This window comes from Panthera leo, chromosome D1 (genome assembly GCF_018350215.1).
Source record: "Panthera leo isolate Ple1 chromosome D1, P.leo_Ple1_pat1.1, whole genome shotgun sequence".
Classification (NCBI taxonomy): Eukaryota; Metazoa; Chordata; class Mammalia; order Carnivora; family Felidae; genus Panthera; species Panthera leo.
This window is the reverse complement of record NC_056688.1, coordinates 106,668,285-106,683,704: the sequence shown is the minus strand read 5'-3', so window position 1 is coordinate 106,683,704 and position 15,420 is coordinate 106,668,285. Positions and strand designations below refer to the sequence as shown.

The 15,420-nt window shown below is 45.8% G+C and overlaps 1 long non-coding RNA gene across 1 annotated transcript; it reads left to right on the top strand.

Moving 5' to 3' along the window:
- The first annotated feature begins 4,121 nt into the window (after window positions 1-4,121).
- Window positions 4,122-15,188, top strand: LOC122200348. Its single transcript, XR_006193800.1, has 3 exons — window positions 4,122-4,450; window positions 10,642-10,716; window positions 14,716-15,188. It is a non-coding gene; the product is annotated as an uncharacterized LOC122200348 (long non-coding RNA).
- The last annotated feature ends 232 nt before the right edge of the window (window positions 15,189-15,420 follow it).

The window sequence follows — 15,420 nt, the reverse complement described above, 5'->3', positions numbered from 1 at the left end:
AATAAAATAAAATAAAATAAAATAAAATAAAATAAAATAAAATTATGGCCAGGGATGGTTGGTGCCCTCTGAGAGCTGAAGCCATCCAGGAGAGCTAGAAAAGGGCTCCTGAAAAGGCTAGGAGAGCAGGACGGAACCCCCAAAGCATTTTACCTAAGATCTGTCAGGATCTCCCGTGAGCCTTTCTCCTGTTTGGAGAAAGCAGACCCTCAGTGAAACTCTTCTATTTTTCCCCCCTTCCATTCTTTTCTTGGCGATCCAGACTTGACCGTATCCTCCTGTTTCTTAGATGCTGGAGTCTGGGTGTGCATCTCTGTCTTCCACCCGCCCTGCCCGATGGCCTCCCTCTTTGCTTTGCGTGGCATTTCCAGGTGTCGGTAGAGAGAGCCTGTGCCCTCATTTCTGTGAATCGGGATGAGCATAAAGCCATTACCTCTTATCGCTCCCATCATCTCCCCCGTACCCCCCCCTCCAAAATCCGCTGAGCCCCCGGTACCTCTCCCTTCAGTCTCCTTACTCATTATGGTCTGGGTTGACACTTGGAAGCAGAACGCAGCCGCCAGGAATTTATATTTTCTGGAGTATATTCCTTTTAGTCTTAAATGAATTCAGTCGTGTATTAGTGACCCTTTTGATTCTGAGGATGAGACTTTGAACTCCCCGCCCCTTTTAATCCTTAATAAACGGGATGTTGTTTGATCATCAAACAAACAACTCCCCCACACCAGGGAGTGTTTTGGTGACTCCTAAACTAAGGGCTTATCCATCGCTCACGCTGGGGACAGAAAGACGCTTCCCTGGTTTCTTTTCGGGTTTGCACCCGGTGGGGCAGAGGGCCTCTGCCGGAACCCGTGAGCAGCGGTGGGGGGAACGGCAGGGAGAAGTTGAGTCGTTGGAAGAGACCGCCTGCCGGCTGGCCAGCCTCTGCTTCCCAGCTGCCTGTAAAGCCGTGGGGTCTGGAATGCCCACCCCACACCTTGCAGACGTGGGGGCAGAGTTTCTTGAAGCGCCGTTTAAAACCCCGGGGCAGTGTGTGCGGTTCTCGGGTAAAAACTGAAATCTCTGCTTTGAACCCCGGGTGAGGGTTTTTACTCTCGCAGGTATAAGGCCCATCCCCCCCCTGTTCTGGGAAATCCGAAGGGAAAGCAATGGAAATGGAAGTGTTTCTGAGATGTTAGACCCGGATCTCTCGTTTGGGTGCTTATTTTTTAGTGTGTATTCCTTTTCACTTTTGGGGGCTGGGCTGGGGGAGGGGGCGGTCGTGGTGATCTTGGTTCACTGGGGGTGTCACAGGGCAAGTCGGAGAACTTGAACGCGCTGCGTTCCCTCATGGCGGGGAGGGGGGCCCAGTGGCAGTGACACATGAGCCGACAGGTGCTTCACGCGGTCCAGGTGCGTGGCTTACTGCTTGAGAGGCTGAATTCAGGAAAAAAAAAATTCAGAAATAAGTTCTGCCGAGGTTAGGTGGAGAGGGATTGGTAAAGATATCTGGTTTCGCTGCCTGGGAGCGGGACGTAGGGAGTAGAAAACAACGTCAGTCGTCAGTCAGGGATGCCACCTGCATAAAAGAGAATGCAGCCCTCCACTCGGGCAGCAGGCCAGAGGCTAAGGGGGGAAATGCACAGAGGGGAGTCCTGGGACGCCAGGAGTAGCGATAAGCTGCTCCCCAGGTCCTGGTTTGAGGTTTTTTTGTCTACTGTGTATAATCACCTTTTGTTATTCTCAAGCCTTGTCTTGGGAAGGGGAGTGGAGAGCCAGTGCACAAGCCGTGGTCCCCAGGAGAGCTGCGAGGGAAGAGGCTCGGGGAGCACTGGAAGGAGTCCGTCAGAAGCGAGCAGCCCAGGGAGTCTCCCTGTCCGTGTCCTCTGGAAAACCCTGGGAGAGAACTGGATGTCCTGTAGTCATGCAGGAGTGGGGCTTGGTCAAAAAAGTGGCATTTTGGGGGTGCCTGGGTGGCTCAGTCCATTGAGCATCTGACTCTTGATTTTAGCTCAGGTCACGATCCTAGGATCGTGAGGTCGAGCCCCGCATTGGGCTCCATGCCGGGCATAGAGTCTGCTTGATTCTTTCTCTCTCTCTCTCTCTCTGTCAAAAAAAGTAACGTATTTTTTTAAAATTTATTTATTTTTTTAATTTTTAATGTTTCTTTATTTTTGAGACACAGAGAGACAGAGTGCAAACAGGGAGGGGCAGAGGGAGAGAGGGAGACACAGAATCCGAAGCAGGCTCCAGGCTCCGAGCTGTCAGCCCAGAGTCTGGCGCGGGGCTTGAACCCACCAACCGTGAGATCGTGACCTGAGCCGAAGTCGGATGCCCAACTGACTGAGCCACCCAGGCGCCCCTAAAAAAAAGTAAGATTTTAAAGGGAAGGATGGATGCTTATAATCACACAGGGTCCAGCACAACATAAGGGCAGTGGGTATTGAACACTGCATTCTGATGATGGTAAAGCATTTTGACCCCCACACTGTTCCTACCGAAACTTCTTTTGTCACGTTAGCAGACCAATACATGGTTATACAAACTCTGAGAAGGCTATTTGGGCCGCCTAAGGCTCTGTTCTCTCAAAGTTTCTGTTCCCAGGGCTATTGAAGCCAATTGTTGGCCAAGCAGACTCTTTGAAGAGAAGGCAACTATTTATGAACCCTGTGCTGCTTCCTGGCACAGAAGGAGTGGTTTGGGCTTTTTTTTTTTTTTTTTTTTTTGGCTTGATTAGTGTTTTTGTTTTTTTTAAGAAATATTTTGGTAACCCAAATTGTTCAGTTTGCCAGGTTAAAACTAAAAGATCAGTTTGGATACTTGTGTTCAGACAGACTGCTTAAAGTTCAGCTCCAGAGGTAAAGCATAGTGGAGTTTATAGCAGTGTGGGTGATGCTTTGTCAAGGAATCATTTGGGGTACTTCTGCCCCAGAAGAAGGGCTTTTGAAAAACTCAGCTGAGCCCACAGCTCCCGCCGTGTCTTTCCCTCTTGACGAAAGGTGGCTTCCTTCACCTTTGCCTGAACCCACGAGCAGTGACCAGGGTGGCAGCGAGAAGTTCGGAGTCAGAAAGACGAGGCCGCTGTGGCCTCAGCTGATTTCCCAGAAGAGTGGCTTTCACGTGACGTTAGCAGCAGAGCCCTCTCCTCAAGCGTGATGTCATCGAGCTGCCTGATGGCGTAAAAGGGATAAAAATGGGGCAGTTCTGGGGCTCCTGGGTGGCCCAGTCGGTTAAGCGTCCGACTTTGGCTCAGGTCGTGAACTCACGGTCCGTGAGTTCAAGCCCCGCGTCGGGCTCTGTGCTGACAGCTCAGAGCCTGGAGCCTGCTTCGGATTCTGTGTCTCCCTCTCTCTCTGCCCCTCCCCTGCTCCCGTGCTCGCTCTCTCTCTCTAAAATAAACGTTAAAAAAAAAAAAAAAAGACATTTCTGGGGGAGATTGAAACTGCAATTAAGTCTCATTAAAAAAAAAAAAAAAAAGTCTGACATCATCTACAGCTGGACTCATCTACTCCAGGATACAATAGTCACTTAAACAAGTAAATTCCTCACTCTGCTTATTGTTGAGTTTTCCAGCCCTTGCAACTGACAGAGTCCTAAGACAGGTCTATTTGCGGCTCTGGAAATATCTAGAGAAAGAGACTTCGAGAAGCTTCTAAAGGGTTATTTCCCCATCTTTGGAGGATGACAGATCGGTCACGATATACATGCATCTTTCCACACTTCTCTTTTTTTTTTTTTTTTTTTTTTTTTTTTTAATTTATTTTTGGGACAGAGAGAGACAGAGCATGAACGGGGGAGGGGCAGAGAGAGAGGGAGACACAGAATCGGAAACAGGCTCCAGGCTCCGAGCCATCAGCCCAGAGCCTGACGCGGGGCTCGAACTCACGGACCGCGAGATCGTGACCTGGCTGAAGTCGGACGCTTAACCGACTGCGCCACCCAGGCGCCCCTCCACACTTCTCTTTATATATCTGCCAGGGTCCTCGGGCTCGGAGTGTCATGGGTGTATGTTCTTGATGGACGCGGCTGGTGAGTCTCCCCCACCCCCCCTTCCGGAGCCCAGCCTTGCAGAGCAGTAGTCCTGAGTGTGAGCCCCCTTGCATCAACGCCCTATGAGCAGTTTTCCTATTGCCCGGTGAAGTCCCACGGCTCCGGGGGAGGTGCCTCGGGGCTGCCCTGGGAGACGTGGAAGACCTCCGCTTCCGCAGGGGGGCTCGACATCCTGACACTTCTCTGTCCGCCTTGAGCCGAGAGGGTGGCAAAAGCGCCCCCGGCTGGGCTCCCGCAGCTGCCCTCTCCTCCCGGGCGTCAGTGTCTGGGCCAGCTCGGGGGCACCCACGACTTGCTGGTCTCTGCCACGTCGATCCCGCGAGGCTGATTCGTGCCAAAGAAATTCTGATGCTCTGTGGCTCCCCGGACCGCGTTTTCCCCCACCTCCTGGGAAGAGAACGCAACTTGTTGCTTCCGCTCTGTGAGTAGATACCGCGTGCAGGCCAATACACCTCTCGGCATCTGGAGGCTGCAGAGCACCTTGCATCCCAAACATGGCACAGATCGGCTGCAAAAGCTTATCCTACCCACTAGCATCTACTGCTACTCACCTCCTACATGCCCCCCCCCCCCCCCCCCGCGCCTTAGGGTCACATGCAGACTCTGCCTCTGCCTGTGAGTCCCGTGGCTGACGCCGTCTTTGGTCCCTGCCCACATTGTCATGGTTTGGCCCTGATGTACTCTCTTCCCCTAGTTACCTCTGGGTTCATCATAAAGCAGCTCTTGGTCTCAATTTCCTTATTTCGCCAAGTGGGGATATTGCTGCTATAAACATTTACCCACGTAAGGCACTGGGTAAAGCAGGTTGAGTGGGGCAGCTGCCTAAGGGGCCACAGAGCCTGCAACGAAGGTGATATGGAACATGGTGGGGGGGGGGGGGGGGGGATGAAGGTCCTAACCCGTTTAAAACAGTGCCTAGAACAGCGTGAGCACTCCGTGAATGTCACTATTATTTTTCATTTTTTATAATGTGTATTTATTTTTGAGAGAGAGAGACAGCGGGGGAGGGGCAGAGAGAGAGAGGGAGACGCAGAATCAGAAGCGGGCTCCAGGCTCTGAGCTGTCAGCACAGAGCCTGACCTGGGGCTCGAACTCATGAACGCGAGATCAGGACCTCAGCCGAAGTCAGACCCCTAACCGACTGAGCCACCCAGGCGCCCCGAAGACGGCTTTAAAATAACACGACAGGCGGGTTCTCCAGAACCGTATGATTATTGTGGATCAGGAGGTGAAGGAGTCGGGCAGACAAAACAGCACATGACTTCAGGACACCTCACCATCTTGGATCCTTGCTCGTTTTCCAGTAGGTCCCAGAACATGCTCTACTGTTGCAGATCAGCCTCCCTGGGATGCAGACCCTGAGACGGAGGTTTTCGGGCAGGAAGTTCCCTGGGGGAGGGTGAGGAAGCAGAACTTGGCAGAGAGAATTGAGCCGCGATGCTGTCATGGCAAAGGCCTGAGCCAGCCTCCGGGGAGCTGGGGAGCTGCAATAGCCCTTATGGGGTTGTCCTGCAGTGAGGACGGAAGGCCAGCCCTTTACTAGAGGGCCTCTGTGTTTATTGGCTGGTGGCTGCAGGCTGCCAAGGACAAGGGGTGACCCTCCCAGAGGGTCTCAGTTGGGAGCTGTCAGCCGTCAACACTCCTAGCAGGTGGAAGATGCATCCTTCAGTCCTGAAGACAGTGGGGAGTGGGCAGCACATCACGCGTGTAGGCAATCCACAGCAGTGCACACGGTGATCACGTTTCCAGGCACCACGATAGTTTCTGGAGAGTCAACAATAGAGTCCTTGAGAAGTTCAGCCTCTGGAGGGGATGCCCACAGCACAGAAAACCAAAGCGTCATCTGCCCTCCACAGACGCTGTCCATGCGATTCTGTTGGCAGATAGCAAAATGATTCCTGTTTTGGGGTGCGGGTGGGGTAGGAATGGTGTTTGGATTTTTTTTTATTTTTTTTAACGTTTATTCATCTTTGAGAGACAGAGACAGAGCATGAGCAGGGGAGGGGCAGAGAGAGAGCGAGACACAGAATCGGAAGCAACCGACTGAGCCACCCAGGCACCCCTGGATTTTACTCAACACCCACGCAAGAGTTGCAGACGAGATTTCCCTCAAAGCCAAGTAACTAGGCTCTGCGAAAATACAACTTCGAAAAAATACAACTTTCCGTCTGTTTAGAGTCCCAGGTCTGCCTGACAGCATCGGTACTCAGTTATTTCAGGTTTAAGGGCGAGTCATTTCCGAGTATTTTCTTCTCTTTCTTTTGCTCCTGGACGAGAGATACCTTGAATGACACGGAAGAGGGTGGAGTCGTACCTATTTCCTCTCCTCTGTTGCTTCCATCTGCCTCAGGTGAAGTCCCTGTCGCTTGCACCTTGTGGAGGAAAAAGGTGCAGTTCACACCACTGTCCACCGGGGGGCACCCTCCTCAAGACTCTGAAACTCCTTCCAGCCATCCGTTTCTTAGCTCTAGTTGTTCTCTTGGCCTATTCGCCGCCTGGGGAGGGGAGGCTTGGCATTCACACCCTTCCCGTCGTTTAGCCATCCGTACTTTGCTGCTTCCCTACCTTTGTGGCAGGGGAACATCGAGAGTGTTGTTGTCCAGTGACAAAAGTTCCTGTTGGGAGTCTTGCACAAATTCGTTCCATCCTCAGTTCCCCAATTTTAGGGGGGGGCAGAACCTAGCATATATGTTGTCACCCAGAATAGGACATATTTTAAGCTCTTCATCCTCTGTATGGCAAAATTATTGTCAGTAATAATCATGAAATAAGCAAATAATAATCATAGCTAGCATTCATAGGGACAAAATATTTTTAATTGAATTTTGAATACATAAAACAACTAATACATGGGGTGTGGGTGCCTGGATGGTTCAGTCGGTCAAATGTCCCACTCTTGATCTCAGCTCAGGTCATGATCTCACAGTCGTGGGATCGAGCCCCATGTGCGGCTCTGTGCAAAGTGTGGAGTCTGCTTGGAATTCTCTCTGTCCCTCTCCGATTTGTGCCCTCTCTTTCTCTCAAAAATAAATAAACTTAAAAAAATTTTAAAACAGAAAAAACAACTAATACAAAGTGCCACTATGTGCTCAATAGATTTTATCCTGCCTTGCCGTTTGAACTTTGATCCTTTGCTTACAGCCTGAAATGGTATTTTATGTAAATAATTGTCCAGTGAGTAAAAAAAAAAAAAAAAAAAGCAAAAACAAAAAACCAAAAAAACCCGGACACAACAAAATGGAAACATCAGCAAAAGGTTCAGCAGAAGCAACCCCTCTTCTACCGCTGACATAACATTTTGTGTTTCTTAATTTATTCATTGGTTTTAAAACAGGTAAGGGCTTAAAAATGTAAGTTCCATTTGGAAAATATTATTCAAGTTCAGTAAAATATTTCATTACACAAAATTAAATGTTCACTTGCCAGACAAAGGTGTTACATCTCACAGTTGGCGTTGTTTTATTGTTTTAAATTTTAAACACAGATGAGATGCCAGGTGGCCACATAAAATGACATAGTTTAAGTAATTCAAGTTCAAGTTCTTTATCTTCCCAATCACTATGCTTTCATCATTTGTTTGAACCCTCTATGGAAAGGCAGGAATATGTCGTGCCACAGGGATGGAAGGCACGATAGTGCCCAAGGGGAGCTGGTAGGATTCTAAATCTTCATGAACTTCTTCTTGGAAGGAATGAGTGTAGCTGGGTCCACGGATCCCTGGGACCACTGATATGGCTCAGTCCTCCAAATCAATGTCCATGTAGATACAATACTTATTTAAAAGTTTTTTTAATGTTTTTATTTTATTTTTGAGAGAGACAGAGTGTGAGTGGGGGGGAGGGGCATAGAGAGAGGGGGAGACAGAATCCGAAACAGGCTCCAGGCTCTGAGCTGCCGGCACAGAGCCCGACGCGGGGCTCGAACTCACGGACCGTGAGATCATGACCTGAGCCGAAGTCAGACCTTAACTGACTGAGCCACCCAGGCGCCCCTGGATACAATATCTATTAAGTGACAAGTAACAAAACTGTGCTAACTTAAGGCCTACAGATACATTATCAAAACTTAACAATAATCACATCTATTGTCTAGAACTCGGACCGACAAAGTATTTTTTTTTTTTTTTTTTTTTTTGGTTGGGTAGGAAGAGTTTATCACTTACATTATTTAAAATTGCTGATGCCTGGTGATAAGAAAACAGAGGCTGACTTAGTAAGTTGTATTATTGTTTTCAGATTCTCTACCTGAATGTACCTCCTTAAGCCTTTGACTTCCTGCTAAGTGGGAGACTTTATTCTCTCCATTTTGGATGGAGAGATCTTTAGCTGGTCTTTGGGTTGAGGACAGGACTGCTAAATAGGCTGTCTTCCTAATTCTTCCTGATACTGGATTTGTGAACCCACGCTAAAAATTGTGCTGGTTTATCTTACGGGTTTCCTCCCATGTCGTGATAACTCATGCCTAGTTCATTGACTCATTTCCAGCTGCTTGACCTGAAAAGAAAGGCCTTAGGCAGGATGATCATAAAAGCAAAACTGAGGCACTTTTGGTAGTAAGGGGGGACTGAATAACTGTGCCAGGATAACAGGGGGCACCTGGGTGGCTCAGTTGGTTGAGTGTCCAACTCTTGATTTTGGCTCAGGTCATGATCCCAGGGTCGTGGGACTGAGCCCCATGTTGGGTTCTGTGATGAGCATGGAACCTGCTTGGGATTCTCTCTCTCTCTCTCTCTCTCTCTCTCTCTCTCTTCCCCCCCCCCCCCACTCCCCAGCTCACACTCTGTCTCTCTCTTTCTCAAAAATAAATAAACATTAAAACAATTTTTAAAATAAAAAATAAAATGTTTTTAAACATGTTTATATGCCTCAGGCACTGTGCCTGCCATGCTTAATGATTAAGTTGGCTTTGCCACAGATACTAAAGGGCTATCAAAAGGTTTTAAAAAGAGGAGTGCCATAGTTTCCTGTGTTTTATAAAAAAAATTACCGACAGGTGAGTGGAAAAGGAAAGAAGAAGTCAAGGGAGTCAAGGACAAGGAGACCTAGTTGGAAAGATACTGCAACAGTCTGTGTGAAATGCAAAGAAGGTCTTAAAGTTGTGTCATTGTGGGTGGATGTAAAGAAATGATTTTGAGAGATATCTTATGGCAGTGTTATATGGTGATATATTTTTATCGCCAGATTTTTGTGTATCATTGAGTATTGAATTTAGGAATAGGAAATCAGATTGAGTCCTAATTGTCTTTCTTGTGCATCTGAGTGGACATTCTCTAAAATCAGAATATAAGAGGAGCAAATTTATGCTTTCTTTCCATTACTTGCTGGGGATATCTAAGGAGGGTTTTCCAGTTGGCATTTGAAATATATGTCTACATTAAATAGAGGGTCTGGGCTGGCGACACTGCAGGTGTAGGTGCACATTAAGTCCCTATTAATGTCAAGAACATCAAAGATGGTTATGTCAAAGGAGAAGAGAAGAGCGCTAAGGGTGAACTCTTTTGACTCTGATTTTATTATATTTTTTTAAAGCTTATTTATTTATTTTGAAAGAGAGAGAGAATGAATACAGAAGTTGGAGAGAGGCAGACAGAGAGGGAGGGAGAGAGAGAATCCCAAGCAGGCTCTGTGCTGTTAGCCTGGAGCCCGACATGGGGCTTGATCTCATGAACCATTTGACTCTGATTTTAAAGAGGGCTTTGAGAAGTTGTATCCAGCAAAGCAGACATTAGGAATGGCTAGCAAAACCACAAGAGAAGAGAAATGTATCACTCCTGCTATCTCCTTCAAACACTGGTCCTCTTACTGTCACTTCCTCCTCTTGTCTGTCTCTGTAAATGATACTCTCACCCACCCAGTTACCCAAGTGAAAGCCTTTACAATATCCATTCACTCTCCCTTTACCCTCACTCAAAGCTCAGTCAGTTCCAAATCCAGTCATTTCTACCTACTAAATCTCTTTCCATCATCATGATGAGTCCAGAGAGAAAACTGTAGCTTTCTCTGACTTATTATGGTTCCAGCCAAAACCAAAGAAACAAAACTCATGCTAACCTTGCACTGCTTTCCTGCAGACCCATGAACACTTTAGTATTTGTCTTGTGTCAGTGTCCTGGGAAAGAAGATTTTATTTCTTTACTTTGCAGAGTCTCATCACAGCTTCCCCTTGGGACTTTATTTATTTTTTAAGATTATTCTGAGAGAGAGCGAGAGCACACACAAGCCGGGGAAGGACAGAGAGAGAGAGAGAGAGAGAGAGAATCCCAAGCACAGAGCCTGACATGGGGCTTGAACCCATGAACTGTGAGACCATGACCTGAGCTGAAGTCAAGAGTCAGACACTTAACCAACAGAGTTACCCAGGCGTTCCTTCCTTTTGGGACTTGAGATGGTCTGTTGTATTTCTTCACCTGTAATTTCTGCCTTCTGTACATCTATAGTCCCTCCAGCTTTTACAGCCATTGTCCACCACTTTCAGTCTCTTTACTCAGCCCGAGATGAATTATGCTCCTTTTCCTGCCTTGAGCTCCTGGTTAGTTGAAACAGAGACCGCTACTCCAGGCAGCCTCCAGACAGGTGAGAACATTCCAAATGAGGTTTTCTCTTCTCCTTCCAGTTCTACAGAAGGCTTTGAAAGCTGGGCTTTCCTCCAGGCCATTACTGTGCAGATTATGGAAAGGGTGGGGGTAAGGTAAGTAAAAATTTCCTACCTTTTTGAATGTGCTGTTATCCTCGATTGGTTTTCATTTGGTCGCTGTGGTCCTTTGATTGTTTTCCAGAGCTCCTATGAAGTTATTTTCTTAAGTCTGTAGTGTTTAAAAATTTATTAATGTTGCCATGGGGGGAATGAGTGCCTTATATTTCCTAGCTTGCAGTCTTTCTTACTTCATACATTTGGAGGGCCTGTCTTTAGGTGTGTAAATGTTTATGATTGTTAGATATCTTTGTTGTATTGAAACTTTTATTAATATATAATGTTCTCTTTAGCCTCTTGTAAACGTTTGGATTTCAAGTCTTTTGTCTGATACTCATGTAGCCAACCCAGATTCCTTTTGATTACTATTTACATGGAATATCTTTTTCCATCTTTTCACTTTTAACTATTGTGAATACACAGCATATAGTTGGAACTTTGAATTACTGTCTAGCGTACTTTTATTTCAACCTGAAAACTACCTTTAGTATTTTTTTGCAGGGCAGATCTAGTGATAATGAACTCCCTAAGCTTTGAGTTTCTGTAGGCATATTTTAATTTAACCTTCATTTTTGAAGGACAGTTTTGTTGGCTATAAAATTCTCAGTTGATAATTTTTTCTTTTTTCTTTGTATTTCTTTTTTAAATTATTTTAGAGAGAGAGAAAGACAGAGCATGAGTGGGGGAGAGAGGCAGAGAGAGAGAGAGAGAGAGAGAGAGTCTTAAGCAGGCTCCAGGTTCAGCACGGAGCCTGACCTAGGGCTCGATCCCATGACCCTGGGATCATGACCTGAGTCGAAATCAAGAGTCCGATGATGCTCACCTGACTGTCTGAAGGACAAAGTCCCTTTTTGCCCACGCTGGCCCCCATAGCTTGTTCCAAGGAATGTGGACATAGCTACCTACCCCAAGGATGGATGTTTATGGATAGTAGCCAATACTGTGCTAGTGGCTGAAACTGACTAAAATGAAAAACACTTTATAAGCCAAGACTTCATCTGGAAGCTCCGAGCTTTGAATAGGCTCTATATTTTTTAAATCGTTAACCAGATAGCTTCTACCAGTGCTTTTGTCATCCAGACGAAAAGATGGATTCCTGGTGCCCATCTTCCATGATGTCACTCCCTACCTAATTCTTTTTAAATCTTTGCACCACCGATCGTCTCATGAAGTCCAACTGCTGGTTTGCAACATAAAATGCCCATGAAGAACCGTGGGGCATTCTCTTCAGAAACCTCAGAATCTGGAGTGGCCACAATTCTTCAAAGAGAACAATAGGTTCTCCGTATTTCTTCTCATGATAGGGCCTCAAACATTTCTTAGGAAGACGGATATGGCTGGCCAATACTATTATGGATGATTTCTTTGAAATTTCCCTTGTGTCTTTCCCACATCCCTAAGGTTTATCATATCTGTAGGGGTGTTTTGTTTTGTGTTGTTTGTCTCTTCAAAGGCATTTTGCTGATGAAAAACAGAAGGAGCTTGTAATACTGCTTGACTTTTCAAAACCTAAGATCCATAGGTAACATGAGAAGTTCTCTGGAAGAGATGAGAGAAGAGGAAAGAAGTTGTGTGTGGGAGGGGTAAAAAATGGGGGAGGGTCTGTGCATTGCAGGCCACAAGGATTCCAGTCCTGACATCTGGTAGAACCCCAGGGAACAGCAGGCCCATAGCAGAGTGGCTGCTTAGGGAGCTAATCAGCGAGACTGGAAGCCCCCAATGCCAATGCCTCATGTAGTGGTAAATGGCAAGGTTGTAGCAGCCAAGGGCACAGGGTCAGTATTCATTTGGTAGTCTTTTGAACATAGAACTGATAATCTGTAGGTTTTTGTCACCCCATCACTGTAGTATTGCACATGTCTGTGAGATATAGATAGTTCTGGTAGGGAAGGATTTTAAAAATAATCCACAAAACTAACCAATTTGTGATTTACTGCCCACTTGGAGGAAATTGGGACTTAATTTTTTTTTAAATATTTATTTAGTTTTGAGAGAGAGAGAGAAAGAGAGCATGAGCAGGGGAGGGGCAGAGAGAGAGAGAGAGAGAGAGAGAGAATCTGAAGCAGGCTCCAGGCTCTAAGCTGTCAGCACAGAGCCTGACGTGGGCTTGAACCCACAAACTGAGATATCATGACCTGAGCTGAAGTCGGACACTTAACCAACTGAGCTACCCAGGCGCCCCAGAAATTGGGACTTAAATTAAAATTATGTTGACTTATAGAAAATAAAAATATGAGCCTATACCTGCACTGTGCACTAAGATATATACCATTACCTCTGTTCATGCGTATGTTTTCATTTCATCTCTGCATGTGGAGTGCTTTGTGTATGCATGGTAGTTTCTACATGCCCAACACTACATGCTCAATAAATGGCATCTGAATTAGTGAAGACTCATTTCAAATCTCTTGATAATGATGCCAAATTGTGTTTTTAGCAGCCTTCTAGCATGAACTATTTTATAATTCTGCTCTTGAATAATGAATTTCTATTTAACTACACTCTCACCGACTTTGACAATGAGCACACCTTAATTCTTGATCTTTTGAAAATAAAAGTTGATATTCCATTTTAGTTTGTATGTCTTTAATTTCTAGTGGGTTTTATATGGTTGTCCATAAATTTATTAGCCATGTGGCTTTTTTCTTTTGAAAACTTAATGTTCTGCCTTTTACCCATTTTCTATTGAATTATTTATTATCTTTTCTAGGAGATATTAAAAGTGTATTTTTTTGAAAATTGTTCATTTTGTCATTTACTCTTTTTTAATTAAAAATTTAAAATATTTATTTATTTATTTTTGAGAGAGAGAGAGAGAGCAGGGGAGGGCAGAGAGAGAGGGAGACGGAACCCCAAACAGGCTCCAGGCCATCAGCACAGAGCCTGATGCGGGGCTCAAACTCACCAACTGTGAGATCATGACTTGAGCCAAAACCAAGAAACAGACACTTAACTGACTGAGCCACCCAGGTGCCCCTGCTCTTTTATTTTTGACACTATATTTTGAAATTTTATGTAGTTTTTGTTGAAACTTTGAATACTTTGAAAATCACACACTGGAAAGTCCACCAATAAAAGTTAATCGTTTTTATCATTTTGCTGAATATTTTTCTGGGTTTTTTTTGCTGATAAGTTGTTAAAGTTTGGCCCAACAGTGGTTTTAGGTGAGCATTATTCAAATTGACCTCTCTCTAAATTTCTGCTATTTGCTTTACTATTCAAAACATTTTTTATTCCAGGATTTTGTAGGCAAGTTTTCTATCGAAAAGTATGATTTATTTATTCCATTTAAATTTTTATTAATTAGAATATTTTTTGGTTTAGGCTATAACATCACATTAGTCATTTATTTAAAAATAGTTATGGGGGCGCCTGGGTGGCTCAGTTGGTTGAGTGTCTGACTTTGACTCAGGTCATGATCTCACAGTCTGTGAGTTCAAGCCCCGCGTCGGGCTCTGTGCTGACAGCTCAGAGCCTGGAGCCTGCTTCAGATTCTGTGTCTCCCTCTCTCTGCCCCTCCCCTGCTCATGCTCTGTCTCTCTCTCTCTCTCAAAAATAAACATCAAAAAAAATTTTTTTAAGAAGTTATGTGATGTAGATGGAGCTAGAGTGTATTATGCTAAAAGCAAAATAAGTCGGATGGATGAGCACTGAACAATGTATAGAACTATTGAATCACAGGGCGCCTGGGTGGCTCAGTCAGTTAAGCGTCCAACTTTGGCTTAGGTCATGATCTCACGGTTTGTGAGTTCGAGACCGGCATCGGGCTCTGTGCTGACAGCTCAGAGCCTGGAGCCTGCTTCGGATTCTGTGTCTCCTTCTCCCTCTGCCCTTCCCACACTCACACACTCTGCCCCTCTCTCTCTCTCTCTCAAAAAGATGCCAAAGGGATTTGGAAAAGGCAAGGGCAGTATGCAAAAATTTAAAAATCCTTTCCAATTCTTGATCATTTAAAAACACCTAAAATCACTACTCCTTTCCTTCTTTTCTCAAAAGTTTCATTCCCAGCAAAACCTGTTGGTCTGAGTCTCGCAGACTGCGCAACAGGACTTGTCCCCCGAGATGTATTGTCATCTGTGGGAGGGGCTCTGGTCTCACTCAGATTCTTCAGAGGTCAGGGCAGTCCTCAGGCCTGGTGGTGGCTGACTTTATATGTCAACCTGGTTAGGCTGTGGTGTTCAGATGTTTGGTCAAACATCAATCTAGATGTTTCTGTGAAGGTAATTTTTAGATATAATTAATGTACAAATCAGTAGACTTTGGGTAAAGCACATTTCCCTCCATAATGTGGTGGTGGGGGGGCAGGGATGAGAGGGGGCGCTCATCCAATCAGTTGAAGGCCTTAAAGAAAAAAGGTCCCCCAGATGAGGGAGGAAGTCTGCCTCCAGATCGCCTTCAGACTGGGGAACTTGTCTCTTCTTTCAACTCTTCCCTGGGTCCCCAGATTTTGAATGTGCCAGCCTCCACAATCTTGGGAGCCAATTCCTTAAAATAAATCTCTCTCTGTACATGTACACATCCTAGTGGTTCTGTTTCTCTGGAGAGTCGGATTAATTCAGGCCTACAGGGATCAGCAGTCCCAGAGAGCTGACTGCAGTCCCTGGGGCTGGGGGCTGTCAGGGTCTGAGGGATGAGAGCCTGGTGTTAGAATCTGTGTGTGTTTGTGAAGTACCTTAGGGTGTGTTTGCCGCACTAAGGCAC